The 25,112-nt window shown below is 44.4% G+C and overlaps 1 protein-coding gene across 3 annotated transcripts in view; it reads left to right on the forward strand.

Moving 5' to 3' along the window:
* Positions 1–22,230: 22,230 nt before the first annotated feature.
* LAMB3 (laminin subunit beta 3) overlaps positions 22,231–25,112 on the forward strand; it is a 135,304-nt gene continuing 132,422 nt past the window's right edge. For 2 of the 3 annotated variants that reach the window (XM_077481155.1, XM_077481157.1), the window contains exon 1: positions 22,321–22,516. The gene's annotated coding sequence lies outside the window, so the exon portion shown is untranslated. The other variant, XM_077481156.1, reaches the window with a different exon arrangement.

A 25,112-nucleotide genomic window follows, 5' to 3' on the forward strand; every position in this document is an offset into this window, starting at 1 on the left:
CCCACAGCTACCAAGCACCTGAAGCTGATGTAACCGAATAATTTTTTTTGAAATACCACATCCCTTCAAGACTGCCTATGCTGATGCTGAGTGACTGTCCTGTTATGTTGATTGTCTATCCTCTTCCTCGTCCGCTGATATGTTGGAAGAACATTTTTGGTTCTGGGTGATGCCAGCAGCCCAATTTTTCTGCCCCTGTTTAACAGGGGCGTTTAAGTAAAATTTTTGATGCAATGCTTTGCAGCAGGGCTAATTCCTGCAATAAAACTAGAGTGTATGGCAGAGGTTGCAGTGTGATGGCACCAGTGCCTAAGGCCCAATTTTTCTGCCCCTGTTTAACAGGGGCGTTTAAGTAAAATTTTTGATGCAATGCTTTGCAGCAGGGCTAATTCCTGCAATAAAACTAGAGTGTATGGCAGAGGTTGCAGTGTGATGGCACCAGTGCCTAAGGCCCAATTTTTCTGCCCCTGTTTAACAGGGGCGTTTAAGTACAATTTTTGATGCAATGCTTTGCAGCAGGGCTAATTCCTGCAATAAAACTAGAGTGTATGGCAGAGGTTGCAGTGTGATGGCACCAGTGCCTAAGGCCCAATTTTTCTGCCCCTGTTTAACAGGGGCGTTTAAGTACAATTTTTGATGCAATGCTTTGCAGCAGGGCTAATTCCTGCAATAAAACTAGAGTGTATGGCAGAGGTTGCAGTGTGATGGCACCAGTGCCTAAGGCCCAATTTTTCTGCCCCTGTTTAACAGGGGCGTTTAAGTACAATTTTTGATGCAATGCTTTGCAGCAGGGCTAATTCCTGCAAAAAAACTAGAGTATATGGCAGAGGTTGCAGTGTGATGGCACCAGTGCCTAAGGCCCAATTTTTCTGCCCCTGTTTAACAGAGGCGTTTAAGTACAATTTTTGATGCAATGCTTTGCAGCAGGGCTAATTCCTGCAATAAAACTAGAGTGTATGGCAGAGGTTGCAGTGTGATGGCACCAGTGCCTAAGGCCCAATTTTTCTGCCCCTGTTTAACAGGGGCGTTTAAGTAAAATTTTTGATGCAATGCTTTGCAGCAGGGCTAATTCCTGCAAAAAAACTAGAGTATATGGCAGAGGTTGCAGTGTGATGGCACCAGTGCCTAAGGCCCAATTTTTCTGCCCCTGTTTAACAGGGGCGTTTAAGTACAATTTTTGATGCAATGCTTTGCAGCAGGGCTAATTCCTGCAAAAAAACTAGAGTATATGGCAGAGGTTGCAGTGTGATGGCACCAGTGCCTAAGGCCCAATTTTTCTGCCCCTGTTTAACAGGGGCGTTTAAGTACAATTTTTGATGCAATGCTTTGCAGCAGGGCTAATTCCTGCAAAAAAACTAGAGTATATGGCAGAGGTTGCAGTGTGATGGCACCAGTGCCTAAGGCCCAATTTTTCTGCCCCTGTTTAACAGGGGCGTTTAAGTACAATTTTTGATGCAATGCTTTGCAGCAGGGCTAATTCCTGCAATAAAACTAGAGTGTATGGCAGAGGTTGCAGTGTGATGGCACCAGTGCCTAAGGCCCAATTTTTCTGCCCCTGTTTAACAGGGGCGTTTAAGTACAATTTTTGATGCAATGCTTTGCAGCAGGGCTAATTCCTGCAAAAAAACTAGAGTATATGGCAGAGGTTGCAGTGTGATGGCACCAGTGCCTAAGGCCCAATTTTTCGGCCCCTGTTTAACAGGGGCGTTTAAGTAAAATTTTTGATGCAATGCTTTGCAGCAGGGCTAATTCCTGCAAAAAAACTAGAGTATATGGCAGAGGTTGCAGTGTGATGGCACCAGTGCCTAAGGCCCAATTTTTCTGCCCCTGTTTAACAGGGGCGTTTAAGTACAATTTTTGATGCAATGCTTTGCAGCAGGGCTAATTCCTGCAAAAAAACTAGAGTATATGGCAGAGGTTGCAGTGTGATGGCACCAGTGCCTAAGGCCCAATTTTTCTGCCCCTGTTTAACAGGGGCGTTTAAGTAAAATTTTTGATGCAATGCTTTGCAGCAGGGCTAATTCCTGCAAAAAAACTAGAGTATATGGCAGAGGTTGCAGTGTGATGGCACCAGTGCCTAAGGCCCAATTTTTCTGCCCCTGTTTAACAGGGGCGTTTAAGTACAATTTTTGATGCAATGCTTTGCAGCAGGGCTAATTCCTGCAAAAAAACTAGAGTATATGGCAGAGGTTGCAGTGTGATGGCACCAGTGCCTAAGGCCCAATTTTTCTGCCCCTGTTTAACAGGGGCGTTTAAGTACAATTTTTGATGCAATGCTTTGCAGCAGGGCTAATTCCTGCAAAAAAACTAGAGTATATGGCAGAGGTTGCAGTGTGATGGCACCAGTGCCTAAGGCCCAATTTTTCTGCCCCTGTTTAACAGGGACATGTAATTACAATTCTTGATATAATATTTCACAGGAGGGCCCCTTCCTGTGCCCACCCAGAGTAACTGTGAGGACTTATAGTGTTGTGGCACCAGCACCACAACCACCAAAGGTCAATTTTTCTACCACTGTTCAACAATGGCATGTAATTACAATTCTTGATATAATCGTTCACAGCAGGGCGCTCCAGCGGCCACCAAGAGTCACTTTGAGGGCTTACAATGTTGTTGCAAAACCAACACCTTGTTCCACCATTTCTGCAGAGCATATAGGGCAGGCCCCTACTTTCAAACATCCAATTTACAAACATCTCCTACTTGCAAACGGAAGGAGACAACAGCAAGTGAGATGAAAAAAGATGTACGACAAAACAAATTATACAGGGGTGATAACCCTTCCCTATGTTTTCCAAAAAGCTTAAAAATAGTTTTTTTGACTGGAGCTACACTTTAAAAATGTACCAGTTGAGAATTACAAACAGATTCAACTTAACACAACAAACCTACACAGTCCCTGTCTTGTTTGCACCGCCTGTATACTGCTGTTCTGAGTATATAGGGCCTGGGGGCAACACATATTTCCTTTTTTTAATATGGGTACAGGGTTCCCCTTAATATGCGTACAAGACCCAAATAGGCTGGTAATGGGCAGGGAGGGCTACCCATGCCATTTTTCTGAATGATTTTCAACCATATTGCAGGAACCAGATATAACATTAAAACCGCAAGCAGTTTTAAATGGTGTTATTTCCGTTTAATGTCATTTTGTGCAGGGACTGTTCTAAACACGAGAAACACGTGGCACTTCACAGGCATACTACAGACACCCCCCAGGCACCATATTTAAAGGAATATTTCACTTTTTTTTTTCACTTTAATCGTCATTAAAATCAGTGCTCCCGCCAAAACGGTAGTTTTTAAAACTTTTTTTTGCAGTGACCCATGTCCCCTGAGGCAGGAGGCAGATCGCCAAACCCTTTTTAGCACACTATCTTGCATATTAGCCGTTAAAATTAGCACTTTCCAATTCGAACGTTCGAGTCCCATAGACTTCAATGGGGTTCTAACGTTCGTACCGAACGCGGGGGTCGTTCGCAAGTTCTGGTGCGAACCGAACCGGGGGGTGTTCGGCTCATCCCTAGTCAATTGATATGTTCCCTGCCACAGAGCAGGCTATCTCTGAAAATTCAATGCAAAATATACTTCTCTCCCTCAGGAATATACTATTTTATGATTTTTTGGACATGTACATGAGACTGTCCAAACACATGCTCACAAAATCCACCACCTAGAAACTAAGATGGTAGATCTTTACTCTGCACATAATGATCTTGTTGATGCCTATGCTGATCAAGACTCTGAGATGCAACGCCTCCAAAATAAAATAGCGGACCTTGAAGACCGCTCGAGTCGCAATAACATCAAATTTAGAAACATCCCTTAAACTATTCCACCGAACAAATTAACTAACTTTGTACAATGCCTCATGAAGGCTTTTATACCGGCTCTAAGTGATATTGAGCTGTGTGTGGATAAAGCCCACCGCATACCCAAACCCAAATTTCTACCTGACACTGCATCCAGGGACACCCTGGTATGCATTCACTACTACCATGTCAAAGAACGCATCATGGCAGCAGCTAAGCAGAACCCTGTGGTGCCAGACGTATTTAAGGGCATCTCATTATACACTGACATATCGCAGCAAACAGTGATGAACAGAAAGAAGCTCAATCTGCTCACAAAGGTACTCCGTAACAACAGCATCATTTACCGATGGGGTTCCCCCACAAAGTTGCTTGACACCTGGATTGGCAAGACATATCTCATATACAACGTGGAGAAAGGCATCCAATTCTTTAAAGAATGGCAATTGCTCCCTGCAGATTCACAACCTCCTGCCTCATCCTCCCCAGAATGCCTGCAAACAGAATGGTCCTGATTTAATTTTCTTTGTCACAACTACAATCAGGTACCGAGGAGGCAAATGGTTTGAATCAGATCTTGGGTTCTATACAATCGCGCCTTCAGTTTATACCTATTTTCTTGGGTTGAGACGTTCAAGGATCCTTTGTGGATATATAAATGGATGCACTCCAAGCTAGCCTCATTTAACTCGCTCCCCAGTGCGTTCTCGCAGAATGTGTGATCAGTAAAAGAACAGATGGACTCTCAAATATTGCAGCATAAAGCATTGAAATCATGTGATTTTGGGGGGAAGATCAGGATCAGAGTGACTCAAACACTGTGAGTGATTTGGTGAAGCCTGTTCTACAGGATGGACAATCCACATAATGTTGGAGTTGAAGGTATGACCAGAAGAGAAAGGCATTCGTATTGGATATTTCCTCAAGTTTGATGAATTGGCCTCTACAGAAAAAATGTTTAGCCAGCATCTCCACATGCGGCCATTCTGCTGCTAGAAAGGTCCCAGCTAAGCCTAGAGGGAAGTCTGGGTTGTTTCACACTGGAGAGATCAGGTACTGCATGCTTGGCACATGCTCTATCAAAGGCATGAAGGATAGCTCCTATCAGGGGTTGAAAATTAAGCTGTGCCGAGGCATGGTCTTTAGGGAGCCAAGGAGTAACCCGTAAAGCAGCGTTCGAAACTAGATGCTCCAGATTCACCCAGCTTTTACATTGGGCATGAACCCTCCAATCAACCACTCGGGCAGGATAGACAGCCCAGTAGTAGCGTTGCAAGTCCAGGAGCCCATTCTCACCACAAGACTTAGGCATTACAAGTTTTAACCAATTCATATGCGCAGAATTGTTGCACCATAGCAAGGCTCTACACATGGATTTGTACAATGCAAAAAAAGCAGGAGGTAGGTGAATTGGTATAGTCTGTAACTTATAAAGCAAGCATGGAAGGACCCTCATTTTATGATGGATGCTCATCCAAACCAAGAGATAGTGGGAGCATCCCATTTTTGTAGATCATGACGCTTGGAATTCCACCAAAAAGTTCCTGCTATAGAGTTCTAGTTGTATACCTAAATAGGTAATAGTATCTGGTTTCTGAGGACCAAGTGATCGAGTACTTTCATGAGGCTAGGGAGCGACATCAATGTAAAGAAAGAGCAAAACATTGTCTGCAAAATCTGCAACGTAATCCAGAAAGCGTATACATATGTCTTTAATATCGTGGTGAGCTTGAATGCAGCAGAGAAGGGGTTCCAGTGCAAGGATGTAAAGCAGGGGGGAAAGAGGGCATCCTTGTCTGGTCCCATTATGGATAGAGAAGGCACCCAACAGGTGGCCATTGACCCTCACTCTAGCTCTGGGGTTGTCATACAAAGAGAGGATAAAGGCTCTCATACGTGTCCTGATCCCCAGAGCACCCAGAAGCACCTCCATAAAGTTCCAGGCCACTCTGCCGAATGCCTTCTCATCATCCATTGCAAGACGGAAACCCTCTTGCTGGCTAGATGTAACCCAATGATGTAAATTCAGGGCTTTAATAGTATTGTCCCTGGCTTCTCTGCCCGGGACAAACCCCACTTGATCCAAACCCACCCAGGCTGGAACGTGCTAAGACAAACATGTCGCCAAAATCTTGGAGAACAACTTGATGTCCACATTAAGAAGAGAAATTGGACAGTAATTGGCAACATTGGTAGGTTCTTTCCCTTCTTTAGGGATAACCAAAATGAATGCCTAATGAAGGCTCACGACATACACAGCCCAATAGACAGAGAATTGAATGCCTTAAGAAAGCCTGAGACCAAAGAGTCAGGGAACGCCTTATAATATTGTGCCGGAAAACCATCTGGGCCTGGGCATTTACCCGGTTTCATAGTCTTCATAGCTGATTTCCATTTTTCCATCAGCGGGGCTTCCAAGGCCTTTGAGACCTCTGCTGATAAAGCAGGGGGACCATATTGTTGCAAGAATGTCTGTATCAGTTCAGCACAATTACTCACTCAATTACTCAACGACGGACTAGATTCAATGGTCTTTAGGTTATACAGCTCACTGTAGAAGTTTTGAAACTGTTGGGCAATGTCCTCATTTTTAGAATGAGTCACACCTGATGTATCTATAATATGGTGAATTGTGTAAGCGAGGATGCGTTGCTGAGTAGCTCTAGCAAAAAGCCTACCCAGTTTTTTTCCCTGTTCATAGAACAATTTCTGGGTTAGGGTATTCCGACGACGAGCTCTTTACACCACTTAGCAACCGGCCCATATCTGAACCCGAGAACTTCTGTGACTGCCGGATCCTCTGGATCGGGCAGTCACCACATGATTGCTCAGTCAAGTGATGGAGCGATCACATGTAAACAAATCGGCGTGATTTCCGGTCCCTCCCAGTCCAGTGTGAGCGGAGAGGGGAGAGATCGGTGTCAGCAGCATTGTGGGCTGCATGTGTAGTACCCACAGCGCTGCTCAGTGACAGATCCATCCATCCATCCATCCATGCTCACCCATCCATACTCTGCATACTCTGCATACGCAGCCATACTCTGCATACACATCCATACAATGCATACTCTGCATACCTATCCATACTCTGCATACCCATCCATACTCTGCATACTCTGCATAACCATCCATACCCATCCATACTCTGCATACCCATCCATCCATACTCTGAATACCCATCCATACTCCATACTCAGCATACTCATCCATCCCTCCATGCTCACCCATCCATACTCAGCATACTCCTCCATCCATCCTCATCCATACTCATCATCCATCCCAGCCGTACCGAGCCAGAACCAGCCGTACCCTACTGTACTCAGCCAAACTCAATCGTACTCAGTCATACCCAGCCGTACTCGGCCATACCCAGTCATACTCAATCGTACTCAGCCATACCCAGCTGTACCCAGCCATACGCAGCCATACTCAGCTATACGCAGCCGTACCCAGCCATACCCAGCCAGACCCAGCCATACCCAGCCTTCCTCAGCCATACCCAGCCATACTCAATCATGCTCAGTCATACCCAGCCATACTCAGCCGTACCCAGCCATGCCATCTATACCCAGCCATACTCAGCCGTACCCATCCATACTCAGCCGTACCCAGCCATCCCATCTATACCCAGCCATCCCATCTATACCCAGCCATACTCAGCTGTACCCATCCATATTTAGCCGTACCTGGCCATACTCATTCATGCTCAGCCATCCCCAGCCACAGCACATCCATCCCCATTCATGCTCATCCATGCCACATCCATGCCACTACAGTGCCTCACAAAAGTGTAATAGATAGTCAAATTAGATTTGAAAATTATGTCCCTAGAACACCTGATGGTGCTCCCTGCATGTTGGTCCTCTGTATGTGGCCACGCTGTGGAAAAGTGTCACACATGTGGTATCACCATACTCAGGAGGAGTAGGAGAATCTATTTTGGGGTGTAATTTTTGGTATGTACATGTTATGTGTTAGAAATATTGTGTAAATGGACAACGTTGTGTAAAAAAATAAAATGCGTTTTAATTTTCTTTACACATTTTCCAAAAACTTGTAGAAAAAAATGACATGTTCAAAGGACTAGATATGCCTCATAGATTATACATTGGGTTATTTTCTTTCCAAAATGGGGTCATTTTTGTGGTGTTTCCATTGTCCTGGTTCTCCAGGGCCTTCAAAATGTAAGAGGTTGTCAAGAAATTATATATATATATATATATATATATATATATATATATATATATTTGTACTTTCCTGGCTTGTTAGGGTCTCAAGAAATTAGATGAGGCCGTCAGTACTTCAGGTGTGATCTATTTTCAGAGATTGGCACCATAGCTTGTGGACTCTATAACTTTCACAAAGACCAAATAATATACACCGATTTGGGTTATTTTTACCGAAGATATGTTTTTGTATACATTTTGCCCAAAATATATGAAGAAATATTACTAATTTGCAAGATTTTATAGCAGAAACAAAGAAAAATGCACTTTTTTACAGAATTCTTCAGTCTTTTTTCTTCTATAGCGCAAAAAAATAAAAAACCCAGCGGTGATTAAATACCACCAAAAGAAAGCTCTATTTGTGTGAAAAAAAGGACAACAATTTAAAATAGGTACAGTGTACATGACTGAGTAATTGTCATTCAAAATGTGAGAGCACCGAAAGCTGAAAATTGGTCTGGTTATTAAGGGGGTTTAAGTGCCCAGTGATCAAGTGGTTAACATAATGTTTTATCCAGTCTCTAATGCCATGTACACACGACAAGACTTTCTGGCAGACTAGGTCCGAAGGGATTAGTCCGTCGGACAATCCGATCATGTGTTGGCTAGTCTGATCGTTTTTCTAAAAAAAAAATCTGACGGACGTAGAAATAGAACATGTTTCAAATCTATCCGACGGACTCAATTCCGACGGACTAAAATCAGGGCAACCGTTCATCTATGTGCTGGTACGACGGACCAAATACGACGCAAGGGAAGCTATTGGCTACTGGCTATTTAACTTCCTTGTTTAGTCCCGTTTACGTCATCATGTTCAAAATGAATGGACTTTCGAATGGACTTGGTCCTTTCGTGTGTGTCCAAGTCCGTTCGTCCGTCGGAACTCTGCCGAAAGTCCATCGGACCCAGTCTGCCGGAAAGTCTGGTCGTGTGTACACGGCATAACACTTACTTTAGTGTTTTTTACATAACATGAGATTGATCCCCCCCTTTTTTTTTATATTGCATATGCTATTAGGGAGCAATGTGCAATCTGGCTGCTGTGTCCCGTTCTATATCCATATGTCAATTTCACTGGCAGTCTGAGCTCCATATTCCTCCTTTATGTCTATTTTGTGATGTCCTGCTTGTCTTGTTATGCTTGTTTTCCCTTCCTGTGTAAAGGATACTTCTTGTGCTTTCCTGCGCTTCTCTGTGCAGCACATATTTTAATCCTGGGATAACGTTGCACTATTGTCCTCCTACACTCCCACCCACCCATAGTCCCACCCACAGTCTCACCCACAGTCTCACCCACAGTCTCACCCACAGTCTCACCCAGAGTCTCACCCAGAGCCGCCAAAGGGTTATAAGAAGCTATGCTTCTGCTAACCCGTAGTCATTGGCTTGAAGAAGGAACCAATCAGCAATTCCGAAATGATTTTGATGACCTACTTTTGGTTTACGGTCCATGCTGGTTGTCGTCCCCTCCCGCTGATGTAATTTCTGGGATTCATGTTCCACACTGACTCTGACAGCGCGATTGCTCCACCAGTGCTTCCAGAGCTTGTGGCATCCATCTGCTGGTCACTCTGGGATCTTATGCTGCTGCATAGCAACACCCCTGGAAACCTATAACACACTGGGACCTTTCTGATCCCGGATCACCTGCCTTAAAAACATATGAAATGCTCCCTTCATTCTTATATCCTGTAATAGCGCGTACACACGATCGGCCTATCCCCCGTGCGTTGGCTCCAGCAGACTTTTTTTTTCTCAAAAGTCCGGTGGACTTAGAAAGAAGTATCGACTCAAAATTGTCCGCCGGACTGACAATCTGGCCGTCTGTGCGCTAGTCCGCCAGACTTTTGAAATGAACATCCACACACGGAGAAAAGTCCATTCATTTTGAACGCGGCTAGACAGGACTAGCGCAGGAGGTCAATGTCACCGCCTCCATCGGCGAGATTGACACCTCGCTGGTCCCGTCACCTGGTATGGACTTAAAGGGGAAGCCCTACGCCAAAAATACGGCGTGGGGGTCCCCCCCCAGGTCCATATCAGACCCTTATCCGAGCACGCAGCCCGGTCGGTCAGGAAAGGGGGGGAAGAGTGAGCGCCACCCCCCCTGAGCCGTACCAGGCCGCGTGCCCTCAACATAGGGGGTACTTTGGGCACTGCGGCCCTCACACCCCAAAGCACCTTGTTCCCATGTTGATGAGGACAAGGGCCTCTTCCCGACAACCCTGGCCATTGGTTGTCGGGGTCTGTGGGGGAGGGCTTATCAGAATCCCCCCATCCTATGTGAATGAGTATTGGGGTACCCTGTACCCCTACCCATTCACCTGGTGAAAAAAATTGTAAAGAAAAAAAACACACCACATGTTTTTAAAATAATTTATTGCACAGCTCCGGTGGTCTTCCGTCTTGGCGGGTCTTCTCGCCGGACTCCTCCAATATTTTCTGCTAGCTCTTTTACTAGCGGACTTCTTCCGCCTTCGGGGGTCTTGTCCCCTCTTTGGTTCTTCTTTTCGGGCCTCCACTATCTTCCTATAGCTCTTTTACTAGCGATGGCCTGGTCTTCTGTCGCCGCCGCCTCTTCTTCCGACTTTGGGGGTCTTGTCCCCCTCTTCAGTTCTTGTCGCCGCCGCCACCTTCTCTTCTTCATCCTTGAGATGTTGACTCGACGCTCTCTCCAGCCGCAATGACAGGGACACGTTGTGCGGCGACTTATATAGGGACAAGGTGCGGGGTCTCCGGGACTGTGACATCATAAGGGGGTAGGGTCACCATGTGACATCACCCGGTGACCCAGCCCCTATATAAGTCACCCCTGACAACTCGACCCTGTCATTGCAGCCGGAGAGAGCATCTAGTCAACATCTCAAGGAAGAAGAAGAGAAGAAGAGAAGGCGGCGGCGGTGACAGAAGACTGGGCCACCGCTATCTTCCTATAGCTTTTTTACTAGCGATGGCCTGGTCTTCTGTCGCCGCCGCCTCTTCTTCCGCCTTTGGGGGTCTTGTCCCCCTCTTCAGTTCTTGTCGCCGCTGCCACCTTCTCTTCTTCATCCTTGAGATGTTGACTCAACGCTCTCTCCAGCCGCAATGACAGGGACACGTTGTGCGGTGACTTATATAGGGACAAGGTGCGGGGTCTCCGGGACTGTGACATCATAAGGGGGTAGGGTCACCATGTGACATCACCCGGTGACCCCGCCCCTATATAAGTCATCCCTGACAACTCGACCCTGTCATTGCAGCCGGAGAGAGCATCTAGTCAACATCTCAAGGAAGAAGAAGAGAAGAAGAGAAGGCGGCGGCGGTGACAGAAGACTGGGCCACCGCTAGTAAAAGAGCTATAGGAAGATAGCGGATGCCCGACAAGAAGAACCGAAGAGGGGGACAAGACCCCTGAAGTCAGAAGAAGTCCGCTAGTAAAAGAGCTAGCAGAAGATAGTGGAGGAGAACGGACTTTTCTCCGTTTGTGGGCAAGTCCGTTCATTTCAAAAGTCCAGCGGACTCCCGCCATAGTCTGGCGGTTTGTCCACTGGACCTGCTCCACTGGCAAAGTCCAGTCGTGTGTGGGCAGGTCCGCTCGTTCGGAAAGTCTGGCGGACCTTCACTGCAAAGTCCAGCGGTTTGTCCTCCAGATTAAGTCCGCCGGATAGTCCGATCGTGTGTACGTGGCATAAGTGTTTTTAATCCTTTTTGGGGATATTAAAAGTTTTAATTCTGCACTTAGAGGCACCTTTTCTTCTGTTTGTCTTTTACTAGAGATTGCTCCCCTCTTTTAGTGCTGCCCTAAGTGTTTGAAGACCTCATCATTTGAATACCTCTACTCAATATAGACATTATCTGCCTTGTCCTGCTATTCAGCGTGCCCTTATATACACTCTTTATCCAGAACAAGGTCAATACCCACCCTACACTCACACATGCCCACTGTCAGCTCCTGTTACCATCCACTTAAAGCTGCCCCTATTTTTATGAAGGTTTGTCCAGACCCAACTAAATGCACCTTTGGGAGGCTAATGCCGCGTACACACGAGAGGACTTATGTCCGGCAGACTTCCAAAGGAGTTCCGCCGGAGTTCCGCCGGAGTTCCGACGGAGTTCTGGCGGACTTTTCGACCGAACGGACTTGGACACACACCATCACACCAAACTCCGACGGAGTCGAACGTGATGACGTACGACTGGATTCGAATAAGGAAGTTCATAGCCAGTAGCCAATAGCTGCCCTAGCGTCGGTTTTAGTCCATCGGAGTAGCATACACACGAGCGGATTTTTCGAAGGGGACCGGGTCCGGCGGAGTTCCGTCGGGAAAATTTGAAGCATGCTTCATTTCTAAAGTCCGTCAGACTTTTGCGAAGCTAAAGTCCGTTGCAGCCCACACACGATCGAATAGTCTGACGGACTCAGTCCGTCGGACTTTGGATGTTGAAAAGTCCGCTCGTGTGTACGGGGCATAAATGAATATTCTGATAACATTGTTATAGTTCACCACATGTACACTGTAAATGACATAATATCATACGTGTTTCTGCTGGTAAAATCTTTGCAAAATTATATCACCCCCAGGTCTGTTTGTTTTGTGGTTACTCAGGGAAGTGACTTCACTATGAGCTATTCGTAACTGAAGGAGACTTTTTTTTTTCTTTTAGATTTATACCTGCAGACATTTGACACACCCTAGGAGGTACAGTAATAAAGAGTGTACTTTAAGCAGCACAGGAAATCAGACAGTCAAACATGAGCTATTTTATACCTTGAGGGCAACTTATTTATGTCATTAGGGTGCTGGTTTCTGCGTATGAAATCTATATTAACTCTTTGCTTTCTAAAACAATCAGCTCCTGTTTTCAAGAAATCTCAGCCCTTTACATTATCAACATAAACACACTTCAATAGATTACATGAAAAAATGTTAATAGTAAATCACAAATTTGAAATCAGAAAAATGTGTCTTTCAATATTATTATACAGGATTTATATATCGTCAATAGTTTGCACAGAACTTTATAAAGTGGAGGGAGACAGTATAGTTACAGTGCAACTCAATACAAGGGCCATGCTCAATAGAGCTTACAATCTAAATACAGAAGGATTAGAACTTCTGTCATGTTTTATTGCTATCCATGTTCATTAAGTTTGCCATAAATGGATCAAAATTCAGCTTGTTCAGAAGGGATCAACCAAATTTTGATCCAGATATGGCTGTTCTAACAAATGACTTCTGTTGAATGGGAATGTTGGAAAATATATTGTCGGGCTGAAGCGCTGATCAGTGTATTCTGACAACAGAGGGGTCCCATTGTCAGAATACAATAGCACAGTGGGGAGGATTCCTCCATCCACCTTGCTTGTGTGGATGGTGGAATTCATTCTTTTTAATGGCAAATCTTGTCATAGGAACAGGAGGTGAACTGATATCTTCCAGTGGGTAAACCTGCTTTGGTGACAACAGTCTAGGAGGTTATATAGTCTTGCATTGGAAAGCTCTCCTCTTAAGCTGGGTTTACACTAGTAAATTTGTGTTTACATTTTTTTCATTTTCAGAACATTCATTAGATTTTCATTTGATTTTCTAATTGTTAGTGGGTTCAAATCAACATTCGTTTTTGACAGTAATTGTGGGTGGGGCCAATGGGTTGGTGCCAAATATAGAAGACTGGCACACGGAGACAAAGACAAGTGGCAAATTTATTATCTGGTTAAGTTTTAGGTAGACAGATAAAAAGTGAAGTAACAGAGGCAAGGTCCTTGACGTAACAGTTTCAAGATTTGTGGTATCAGCAACACAATAACAGAAGAACACAGATGTGCCTAATTCCAGCAATTAAAAGGTTATCACTTTGGTTAGGCTTACGTTAGCAGAGCAGCATCTGTGTAGAGGTGCAAATGGCAATTAGAAGACTGATGTAGGCTCAAAGTCACAGCACAGGAGACTTGGGATTTGTAGAGCTGGCAGCGGTATCCCTAGTCTACCCATCCTCATGAGGAACCTTGCCCTAGGGCCCCATTCTATCAAAAACTAAGAAAAAAAGGGTTTTGCTTCATATACACTTTAAATGTGTAAAAATTGCAGTGTCAGCATTGCTACTTTTAGCATGGTCTTGTGCACGTGGTTTAGACTTTTTGCTTACAATGTATTATCATTGTAAGATGAAAATATTAGTCAATAACCTCATTATTTTAAACTTAAAATAGTACTTTTGAACTCAGTAAGAAAAACTGTGCTATTTATGTTTATATTGCACTGCAGGGTTGATTTGCTAAAGGTAAATAGACCATTCACATTGCAAAGGGAATTTTCCCTAGAGCTTAGTGAATGTGGTAAAGATTCACTTTGCAAAGAATATCCAATCATGTGCAAGAAAACTTAAAACACAGTATTTTTGATTGCGCATGATTGGAGGATGGAAGTCAGAAGAGATTCACCTTTTCACTATGCTCTGGTGCAAATTTCCTTGCAAAATGAACAGTGCATTTGCCTTTAGTAAATCAACCCTTGTTACCTGAAATACCAGTTTTTGTTAATTCTTACAGACCAGACAATCAGGATGGAAATACGAATCTAAACTTGCAAGCCCAGTAGTTCCCTGGCACAGAGTTTTCTACAGTCGAATTGCAGAGCAGCTTTACCTTTTACCTTTTACTTTCCTTAAACAAAAACTGAGTTCTAGCCTGTAAAAAAATTAAAGTCAGAAGCTATAAATACTGTAGCTGTTGATTTTTAATATAAGGACACTTACCCGTCCAGGTATTGTGCGATGTCGTCACCCCTAGCTGATTCATCAATTGGCTTTGGGTGAAGGTGCCCACAACTTCAAGGGAAACAGGAAGTGAAGCCTTCACAGCCTGTTTCCTACTCCCCCCCCCCCCCCCCCCCAAAAAAAAGGGATGTAGCTCTGCTTTAACTAACATTATATGGCCAGCTTAAAACCCACCTGACCTGAAGTGAGCTTTTGCTGTGTACCCATTCAATGATATTTTTTGACCTTTTTCTTGGTTTCCTGTGTGGCGGCTGCTAATGTTAGTGGTGTTTGTATACATTCATCAAATTTGATTTTATGCACATAGATGACTATACTTAAGTTTGATGTATGCTGTATTTTAGTTTTTCCTAATAAATACTACACTATGTTAACTTTTTTGTATTGGTTGGTAACCTTCCACGTGGGCAAGCTTATACCACTGGCCCCAGTGGAAGAGTGGATGAGATTTTATGTTCAAGAGTGGATGAGAGATTCTTGCTCTGATTACCTTGAATGCTGTTAGCTGCTTATTTCCTAGCAGCACTCTGAAATTCTTCTGTTCATCCAGCGAGTTTGCAACTATTCTGTTGGTGAGAGGTGGGGACATTATGTCTAGTAGATATCTTTCAACACTGTGGTGGAAGATCTTTAAAGGACTGTCACATATTAATAAACAATGGACTTTTTTAAGTGGATCATTTTGATTTAATTCAATTTATTGGTATCACATTTGACACTTGTTTGTTATTATTGCACTACAATCATTTTATATATTCAAAATTTTAGGTGTGGGTATATCAACCTAGATTAAAAAAACACAGGTTGAGGGCAAGTGACATTAAATCAATAAAGGTTAACCACTTGCTTACTGGGCACTTAAACACCCTTCCTGCCCAGACCAATTTTCAGCTTTCGGTGCTCTCAAACTTTGAATGACAATTACTCAGTCATGCAACACTGTACCCAAATTAATTTTATGTCCTTTTTTTCCCACAAATAGAGCTTTCTTTTGGTGGTATTTGATCACCTCTGGGGTTTTTATTTTTTGCGCTATAAAGGTAAAAAGACCGAAAATGTTGAAAAAAAACGCATATTTCTTTGTTTCTGTGACAAAATTATGCAAATTATTAATTTTTCTTCATAAATTTTGGCCACAATTTATACTGCTACATGTCTTTGGTAAAAATAACCCAAATTAGTGGATATTATTTGGTCTTTGTGAAAGTTAGAGAGTCTACAAGCTGTGGTGCAAATCGCACAAAATTGATCACATCTGATGTACTGGTGGCCTATCTCACTTCTTGCGACCCGAACGAGCCAGGAAAGTACAAATATCCCCCAAATGACCCCTTTTTGGAAAGTAGACATTCCAAGGTATTTAGTAAGAGGCATGGTGAGCTTTTTGATGTTGTAATTTTTTTCCCACAATTCTTTGCAAAATTAAGATTTTTCATTTTTTTCCCCACAAAATTGTCATTGTAATAGGTTATTTCTCTCACATGGCATGTGTATACCACAAATGACACCCCCAAAAAAATTCTGCTACTCCTCCTGAGTATTACAATACCACATGTGTGGGACTTTTTCACAGCCTGGCCACATAGAGAGGCCCAACATGCAGGGAACGCCATCAGGTGTTCTAGGAGCATAAATTACACATCTAAAGCCGCGTACACACGTTGCGGACTGTCTGGCCAACTTAGTCCGTCAGACAATCCGACGGACAGCCCGTCATACTTTCGAATGAACGGACTTGCCCACACACGGCACTTTTTGAGCGGACTAATACGGCGGACTAAATCCGCCATACTATCCGCCCTACTTTTGAAATGAACGGACTCGCCCACACACGCGAAGGAAAGTCCGCTCATTTCGAGCGCGTCTCCAGGTAGGCGGGGCCCGCGAAGGAGACGTCGCTGACCCCGCCGCCTGGTATGGACTTAAAGGGGAACCCCCAACGCTGAAAAAAATCGGCGTGGGGGTCCCCCCCAAGTCCACAACAGACCCTTGTCCGAGCACGCTACCCGGCCGGCCAGGAAAGGGGGGCGAGCGAGCGCCCCCCCTCCTGAGCCGTACCAGGCCGCGTGCCCTCAACATGGGGGGGTGCCTTGGGGAAGGGGGGCCGCGCGGCCCCCCCCACCCCAAAGCACCTTGTCCCCATGTTGATGAGGACAAGGGCCTCTTCCCGACAACCCCGGCCGTTGGTTGTCGGGGTCTGTGGGCGGGGGGCTTATCGGAATCCGGGAGCCCCCTTTAATAAGGGGGCCCCCGGATACCGGCCCCCCACCCTATGTGAATGAGTATGGGGTACAATGTACCCCTACCCATTCACCTGTGAAAAAAAGTACAAAAAAAACACAACACAGGGTTAAAATATTTTATTGCACAGCTCCGGGGGTCTTCCATCTTCGGGGGTCTTCTCGCCGGACTCCTCCACTATCTTCTTGTAGCTCTTTTGCTAGCGGAGGAGTCCGGCTTTCTTCCTCGCCCCCGGCCTCTTCTCCCGACTTCGGGGGTCTTGTCCCCCTCTTCGGTTCTTCTGTCGCCGCCGCCTTCCGTTCTTCTTCTTCTTCTTCTTCTTCTCCAGGAGATGTTGCCTCGACGCTCTCTCCGGCCGGAATGCCAGGGACGCGCTCCGCTGCCACTTATATAGGGACAATGGGGCGGTGTTACATGGCTTTATGTCACATGGGTTGGTCACATGGTGACCCCGCCCCCTTACGATGTCATAGTCCCCATGTGACACCGCCCCATTGTCCCTATATAAGTGGCAGCGGAGCGCGTCCCTGGCATTCCGGCCGGAGAGATCGTCGAGGCAACATCTCCTGGAGAAGAAGAAGAAGAAGAACGGAAGGCGGCGGCGACGGCGGCGACAGAAGACCAGGCCACCGCCTGTAAAAGAGCTATAAGAAGGCGCGGTGGCCCGGCAGAAGAACCGAAGAGGGGGGACAAGACCCCCGAAGTCGGGAGAAGAGGCCGGCGGCGAGGAAGAAAGCCGGACTCCTCCGCTAGCAAAAGAGCTACAAGAAGATAGCGGAGGAGTCCGGCGAGAAGACCCCCCGAAGACGGAAGACCCCCGGAGCTGTGCAATAAAATATTTTAACCCTGTGTTGTGTTTTTTTTGTACTTTTTTCACAGGTGAATGGGTAGGGGTACATTGTACCCCATACTCATTCACATAGGGTGGGGGGCCGGTATCCGGGGGCCCCCTTATTAAAGGGGGCTCCCGGATTCCGATAAGCCCCCCGCCCGCAGACCCCGACAACCAATGGCCAGGGTTGTCGGGAAGAGGCCCTTGTCCTCATCAACATGGGGACAAGGTGCTTTGGGGTGGGGGGGGCGCGCGGCCCCCCCTTCCCCAAAGCACCCCCCCATGTTGAGGGCACGCGGCCTGGTACGGCTCAGGAGGGGGGGGCGCTCGCTCACCCCCCTTTCCTGGCCGGCCGGGTAGCGTGCTCGGACAAGGGTGTGTTGTGGACTTGGGGGGGACCCCCACGCCGATTTTTTTCAGGGTTGGGGTTCCCCTTTAAGTCCAAACCAGGCGCGGGCCCCGCCTACCTGGATACCCGCTCGAAATGAGCGGACTTTTCTCCGGACGGGAAAAGTCCGCTCATTTCAAAAGTACGGCGGACTGGCACACACACGCCGAAATGCGAGTCCAGCGGACAGTATTTCCAACATTCCAAAATACTTAGTCCGCCAGACTGCACGCTGAAAAAGTCCGCTGAAGCCCACACACGAGCGGACTGTCCGCTGAAATGTGTTTCGGCGGACTAAGTAGGCCAGACAGTCCGCCCGTGTGTACGCGGCTTAACTTGACTACCTATTACACTTTTGAAGGCCCTGGAGCACCAGGACAATGACACTTGACACTGATGACACATGGCACTGATACGTGGCACTGATGACACGTGGCACTGATGACAGATGGCACTAATATGTGGCACTGATGACAGATGGCATTTATACGTGGCACTTATACGTGGCACTGACACGTGGCACTAATACGTGGCACTGATGACAGATGGCACTAATACGTGGCACAGATGACAGATGGCACTAATACGTGGCACCGATGACGCGTGACACTGATGACAGATGGCACTGATAAGTGGCATTGATGACACGTGACACTGACAACAGATGGCACATGACACTGACAGGTGGCACTGATACATGGCACTGATGACAGATGGCACTAATATGTGGCACTGATGACAGATGGCACTATGTGGCACTGATAACACGTGGCACTGATGACAGATGGCACTTATACGTGGCACTGATGACAGATGGCACTGGGGACAAATGGCACTGACAACAGGTGGCACTGGGGACAGATAGCACTAACAGGTGGCACTGGGGGCAGGCAGCACTGGGGGCAGGCAGCACTGGGGCGGAAGGCACTGGGGCGGATGGCACTGGGGTGGATGGCACTGGGGTGGATGGCACTGGGGCAGGATGGCACTGGGGCAGGATGGCACTGGGGTGGATGGCACTGGGGGAGCATGGCACTGGGGGAGCATGGCACTGGGGGAGGATGGCACTGGGGCGGATGGCCCTTTTTTAATTTATTTTTTTATTTTCCTAGTTATGGCCGCTGCAGCCGTTCATCTCTCCTCTCTCACACGCTGTCACACGATCATCTCACATTGGACACGCCGATCGAGCTGTAAACGGCCGCTGTGATTGGCCGTTTACAGCGATCTGTGTTTGCCTGTCTCCGGGGACACGGCAAACACAGAACTTTCCTGATGCATGCCCGCGGCGGCATACATTGCGGAAGTAAACACCAGGACGTCCAGGGACGGCCTCCCGGATGAAAGCGCCTGTTCTATAGCCGTCATTCAGCTATAGGGCGGGCGGGAAGAGGTTAATAATACCCTAAACAATCACAGCTTACCTATTGAGGTAGTATCACTCTAGCCTCTGAACTGCATATGAACAAAGGGTATCCCCATTCAGAGGTGTGGAGAAAAGAAGCCAACCATATGAGTGACATGGCATACAGTGTTCGGGTTTACAAAATTATTTTATTATATAATATATTAAAAGGTTTTCAGGGTCACGTGAGGCCACTTTCAACATGTCCTGGGAAGGGAGCTAGTGTTAGCCTGGGAAGGTGAAGTGACCGTGGAGATTGGGGAATGAATGTAAGGTAATGCATCGGCAGATGTGGGGGAACCATCGTTCCTAGTGCGTGCTGAACATGGATCCACCTACAGTGTGAAATACACAGAGAAGTGAATCGTCCAACTGTATCAACAAAGGGTAATGTACAGCCACTGATGTTAGTGGACAAGTGTTTTTTTTTTATACATTCAGCAAATTAGATTTTATGCAGGTGAATGACTGTACTGGCATTTGATGTATGCTGTATTTTAGTTTTTCCTAATAAATACTACACTATGATAACTTTTTTGTATTGGTTGGTAACCTTCCATGTGGACAAGCTTAATTACCGGACTGCCATACGGATAGAACGAACCCATGGTTTATATGGACAGAGTGACGGCTAATTATCCCAGCGCCATAGACGGAACTTCAAGCTGCTCATTCACCCCATTTATATGGCAATATAGCCGATTTATGGTGAACATGAACTATATTAGCCTTGTCTGCATTATTAACTTATTAGACATACTCCCCCACAGGAGCCATTGATTGTATCACTGTCTGTCCACATGAGATATATTTTTGGAGATCCTCTAAGCACAATCTCATGCTGTAGGATTGTAGTAATCAGCCACTCGTGGATTTGGACTCTTTATCATGTCAGGAAGATATTTCAGCAACATGCTCCCCCTTTCCCCCTATGAATGAGGCTCCAGTGACTGCTCATCTCCATCTCTCTCTCCCCCCACTTTCACCACCCACCATCTCCCCACCCTCTAGTGGCTCAAGCACTCAGGGACCTCTGCACAGATGGTTAAGCTATATATTTATCATTGTTATTTAAGTAGCCGTACGGCGATTCACCATGGCTTGGCCACCTTGATCATCTGGTGTCTGGACGAATGTTTTATTTGTTATGTGTCAATGTTCTTTATTTTTATGTTTTGTTTGTGACCATTGGTCTATGTCTGAGTTGCCATACAGACTGGCCATGTTGTTTCAGTGACTATCTGATATACACCAAGCTTGTCATTAGATGACCTGTCTCTAACCAGAGTCTAATATGACCTTTTAATCTATTATATAATAAAATATTTTGTAAACCCCAACACTGTATGCTGTGTCACTCATATGGTCAGCTTCTTTCTCCACACTTCTGAGAGGGGATACCCTTTGTTCATATCAGCCTAGATTGCAAGCTGCACTCAGTGGTTTCTAGTGCAGACTTTTTTCAGTTTTTCATATTTTTTTTATGATGTTAGGGGCATCTGACCTCAGGGAAGAGGCTGAAGAGATCAGTCTAGCTAACAGCACAGAGGAGCTTGCAGGAGTGGAGGATCTGGTAAATAAAGCTGCTTTACCTGGTCCCCTGGATATAAACAAATAGTTAGCCCTTGCAGTGCAGGTGTAGTCCCACTACAAGGGAGGACTTTTAGTTTCCCTGGAGCTCAGCTTTAACATTGTAATTTTAGGTGGGTAAGTGACTGCGGCTGCCACTGTACCTGGGGAGCAGTGCCTTTGCACCATTGGGCGGCAGATGACAATCCAGAGATCACACAATCACTTCCTGGTTAGCTGACAGTAGTAAACAAAGATATCACAAGATCATTTTTCGTTACTGGGGCTAGGGGGGAGCCTGGCAAAGGACTAATGTGTTTTCTGCTATGGACTCTGGGGGCAATCAAAATGGACACAGTGTTCTCCAGAGATTTTATCAGCCACCATGGGCACAGAGGGCCCCTAAGCCTTGTGCAACCTCCCATATGTAAGCTCTGCACCATTGCTCTGCATTTTTTTTTATTATACAATAGTTACTGTGTTGTTCAGAAGTAAATAAGGAGAAGAATTCCATATTATTGTAACTGCAGAGTATTCTTCCATAAACCATTTAAAGGAGAAATTGTGTCACCTGTATCCTAACCTTTGCTGCAAGGTAAGCACTTGCTACATAATAAAAAATGAAATTAAAGTTACATGAACAAAAATGGCTTCTTATTGGCTGTTAAAGGTTCCTGCACTTCATCTACACAAAGATGTTTATCTCTGCATCCATTGGCTAATAAATCTATAGCGGATGTATTAGTAATCTTTCAAAGACGTTTTTTTTTATTGAGCGTTAAAAAAAGAGTTAAAAAATTCTAGCTAGAGCTTAAAATTCACACCAGGTCACTAACTTCTTAGTACTGTAGAATCTATAGATGTTAAAGCAATACTGCAATGCCAGGCCCCCTCCCAGAAGTTATGGGTAACTCCTAAGTGTTACAGTTTTGTTCAAACCTGTGGATGAGTGTTAGGCTCATAATAACTAACTGTCACGGTGCCAGAAAGGCTGGCAGTCTCATCTTGGGCAGACTGAGATTTAGTAGCTTGATAATGTACTGTGCATAGAGCTTTACCTGTGCAGCTGGCGTGCTGTGTCTAAGGTATGGTATGTGATGAGTAACCATGTTTGGGTGTGTATGTCTAATGAGGATACTGACACACACCCTTATCACATACACTGCGTAGACTTGTAGGTGTACCTGGCTTTAAAAACCCAGCTCAAGAAGGAGCATTACAGTAGGGATTTGGGGTGGAGGAGGAAACAACTTCACAGAATTGGATATCAGGAAAGTGAAAGTCAAGGTGAGTCTCACAACAATGCTGAAAGCTGTGCACAGTTCTCCTGTACATTTTATTTACCTAAGGCTGATTTTTGTATAAAGGGAGAAATCTTCCACTGAAAGCATACAGCGATGTTTCTCTTCATGTACATTGAGAGAAAATAATCTGTATATGTTTCTTCCTGCAAGTGCACCAGGGCTTAAAGATAACAGTATTTGCAGGTACTTATAAGAGAAAACCTGTTAATGACTGAAGAATATTTTTAGTGATCTGTACGGTAATGGTAATTAGTATAAAATTAGCTAGTAATCATATTAATACTATACATAAAGGAATCAAATTTCATTAAAAATTATTTCTAAGGAAAAAATATTAAACCAAGAAAACTATTTAGTCCCATTGGTCTTATATATGCAACCAAAGGTTTATTAGGCTTATTAACAAGAAAGTGCAAAGTAAATTGATGATGGGCAAAGTTCAATAACCCAGAGGAGATGTAACCCTTTTTAGTTAAGAATAGTTAGAAGATTGATTTCACATTACGCTTTGCACTGTTCTATAACACGATACTGGATGTATGTTCATTTATACTACAGTAATGTATATGGTAAAAACTGATAAGATGTTGTTTGTTGGCCATATATCTCATCATTGTGCAAATAACGTTTATATCTATGCTTTGAGAAAATTATTTATGAACAAAAAGAGTATATTTACAACATTGGGTGATCTCACCTAAGGTAATAAGCAAGAAAGGCCCAAAATATAATAAGGGACCGCATTACTTTGATGTGCTCTTGTAAATTAAAAATATTACCTCATTGCCACAAACTGTACTAGTGGCATAGATGACTGCAAATTGTCCATTGCCTAATTTGATTTTAACTAAGCAGAGCAGAAATATTTTCAGTTGCCCTCACCATCAGCTCTTAAAGTGATATTAAAGTCTTGTTTTTTTATTTTTTTTATTTCAAAATAACAAACATGTCATACTTACCTGCTCTGTGCAGTGGTTTTGCACAGAGCAGCCCAGATCCTCTTCTTCTCTGGACCCTTTCCAGCGCTCCTGGCCCCTTCTGTTGAGCCACTTGCTATGGGGGCACCCAAGCCGAGCCGCTGATCTGTGTGTCCATTCAGACATGGAGCTGCGGCTCAGCCCCCCTCTCTTTCCTCATTTTCTAACTGACTTTGATTGACAGCAGCAGGAGCAGTTGGTGCCCGCTGTGTGTTTCAGACAATCAGGAGGTAGAGTCCTGGACAACCGAGTGTCTTGTGCAACATTGCTGGATCGAGATGGCGCTCAAGTAACTATTAGGGGGGCTGCTGCACTTGTAAGGTTTTTTAAATGAATGCATATAATGAATTAAGATAAAAAAGACTTCTGCCTTTAGAATCACTTCAAATATAACTGACATGTCAAGGTGTACTGCCATGACAATATTTTTAAGCCTAACCCCACCAAAAATATAAACTGTACCATGGTGAAAGTCAAACTCCAGCCAAAATGTTTTGGCAGTTTTGGATAGATTTTGGCAGGGCTAGAACCTGCATTAGATTTTTCTTATAGTGTGTGTAACCACTTTAAGAAATTCCCCACATTTTGTATGGTCCCTGGGACAGGAAGTTAAGAAAAGTTCAAGCTTAATGATTTTTGTTTTGAGTTTATTAAAAAAAAAAGTTCTAAGTTCGATCAGTTGCTTTGAACAACAATTTATATGTTTTTATTAGCTTTTTATAGAATTAGCTTTTATATCAATAATTTAGAATTACTTGAATTTATTAGAGTTAAGCTGCACGTGATAATTCTACAGAATATGATTTACTTTCTTAAAATCCATGGTATTATATTATGTTTTAGTGTTGATTTTGAGACATGTACAAGAAACATCTAAAACTTTGAGGCAATTGTAAAACAAAGGCATATTTACTTTAAATCAGCTGTTAGGGTTACATTGGTCAAGTTATTGAAAATATGAGATGTGTTTCCTTTAAAATGTATTGTTTCTGTTTGTGGGACATATATTTGGGTTTTAATAGAAGCTGTGTATATTTTGGAAGGTTAACCCCAATAAGGTCAGCTGGAAGTCAGGTCAGTTGGAAAATTCTCTTTTAGTCCTGTACCAAAACAAGCCAGGGTTTGGACAGCCTAAATAGATATAGGTGGTATGTTGGTCAAAGATGTAACAGTGTAATAATTGAATATAACAAGATTTTTCTTGAATAGTCAATAGTTTTTGGAAATCAGTGGCATATCTTAAATATATAGTTACAGTATTTCCTGTCTATGGGTAAATGTACATGGGAGTAACATCATCATATCTTCAATGTTGGCCACAAATCATGTTTATTTCTAAAATGTGACAATTAGAAATAAGCCAACTGGTCCAGGAATTGTAACAAAGCACCCTAAGCTTTAATCAGATTCTTATTTATTAGACATATCATTATTAATGTTGGGGTTTTGTGATGTTCAGATTAAAGCCCAAATGAACCTTTATGTTTTAAGAGTGAGATGCAGTCAGGCTGGCTTAAAAAAAGTAAAGATTTTTTTATTTATTTTTTCATTATTATTGTGTTTACTTTGTGTGTACTTTAACATAAATGACTGTATATAAAA

This window comes from Lithobates pipiens, unplaced genomic scaffold (assembly GCF_037356315.1).
Source record: "Lithobates pipiens isolate NorthernLeopardFrog02 unplaced genomic scaffold, aLitPip1_a1.2 Scaffold_16, whole genome shotgun sequence".
NCBI lineage: Eukaryota > Metazoa > Chordata > Amphibia > Anura > Ranidae > Lithobates > Lithobates pipiens.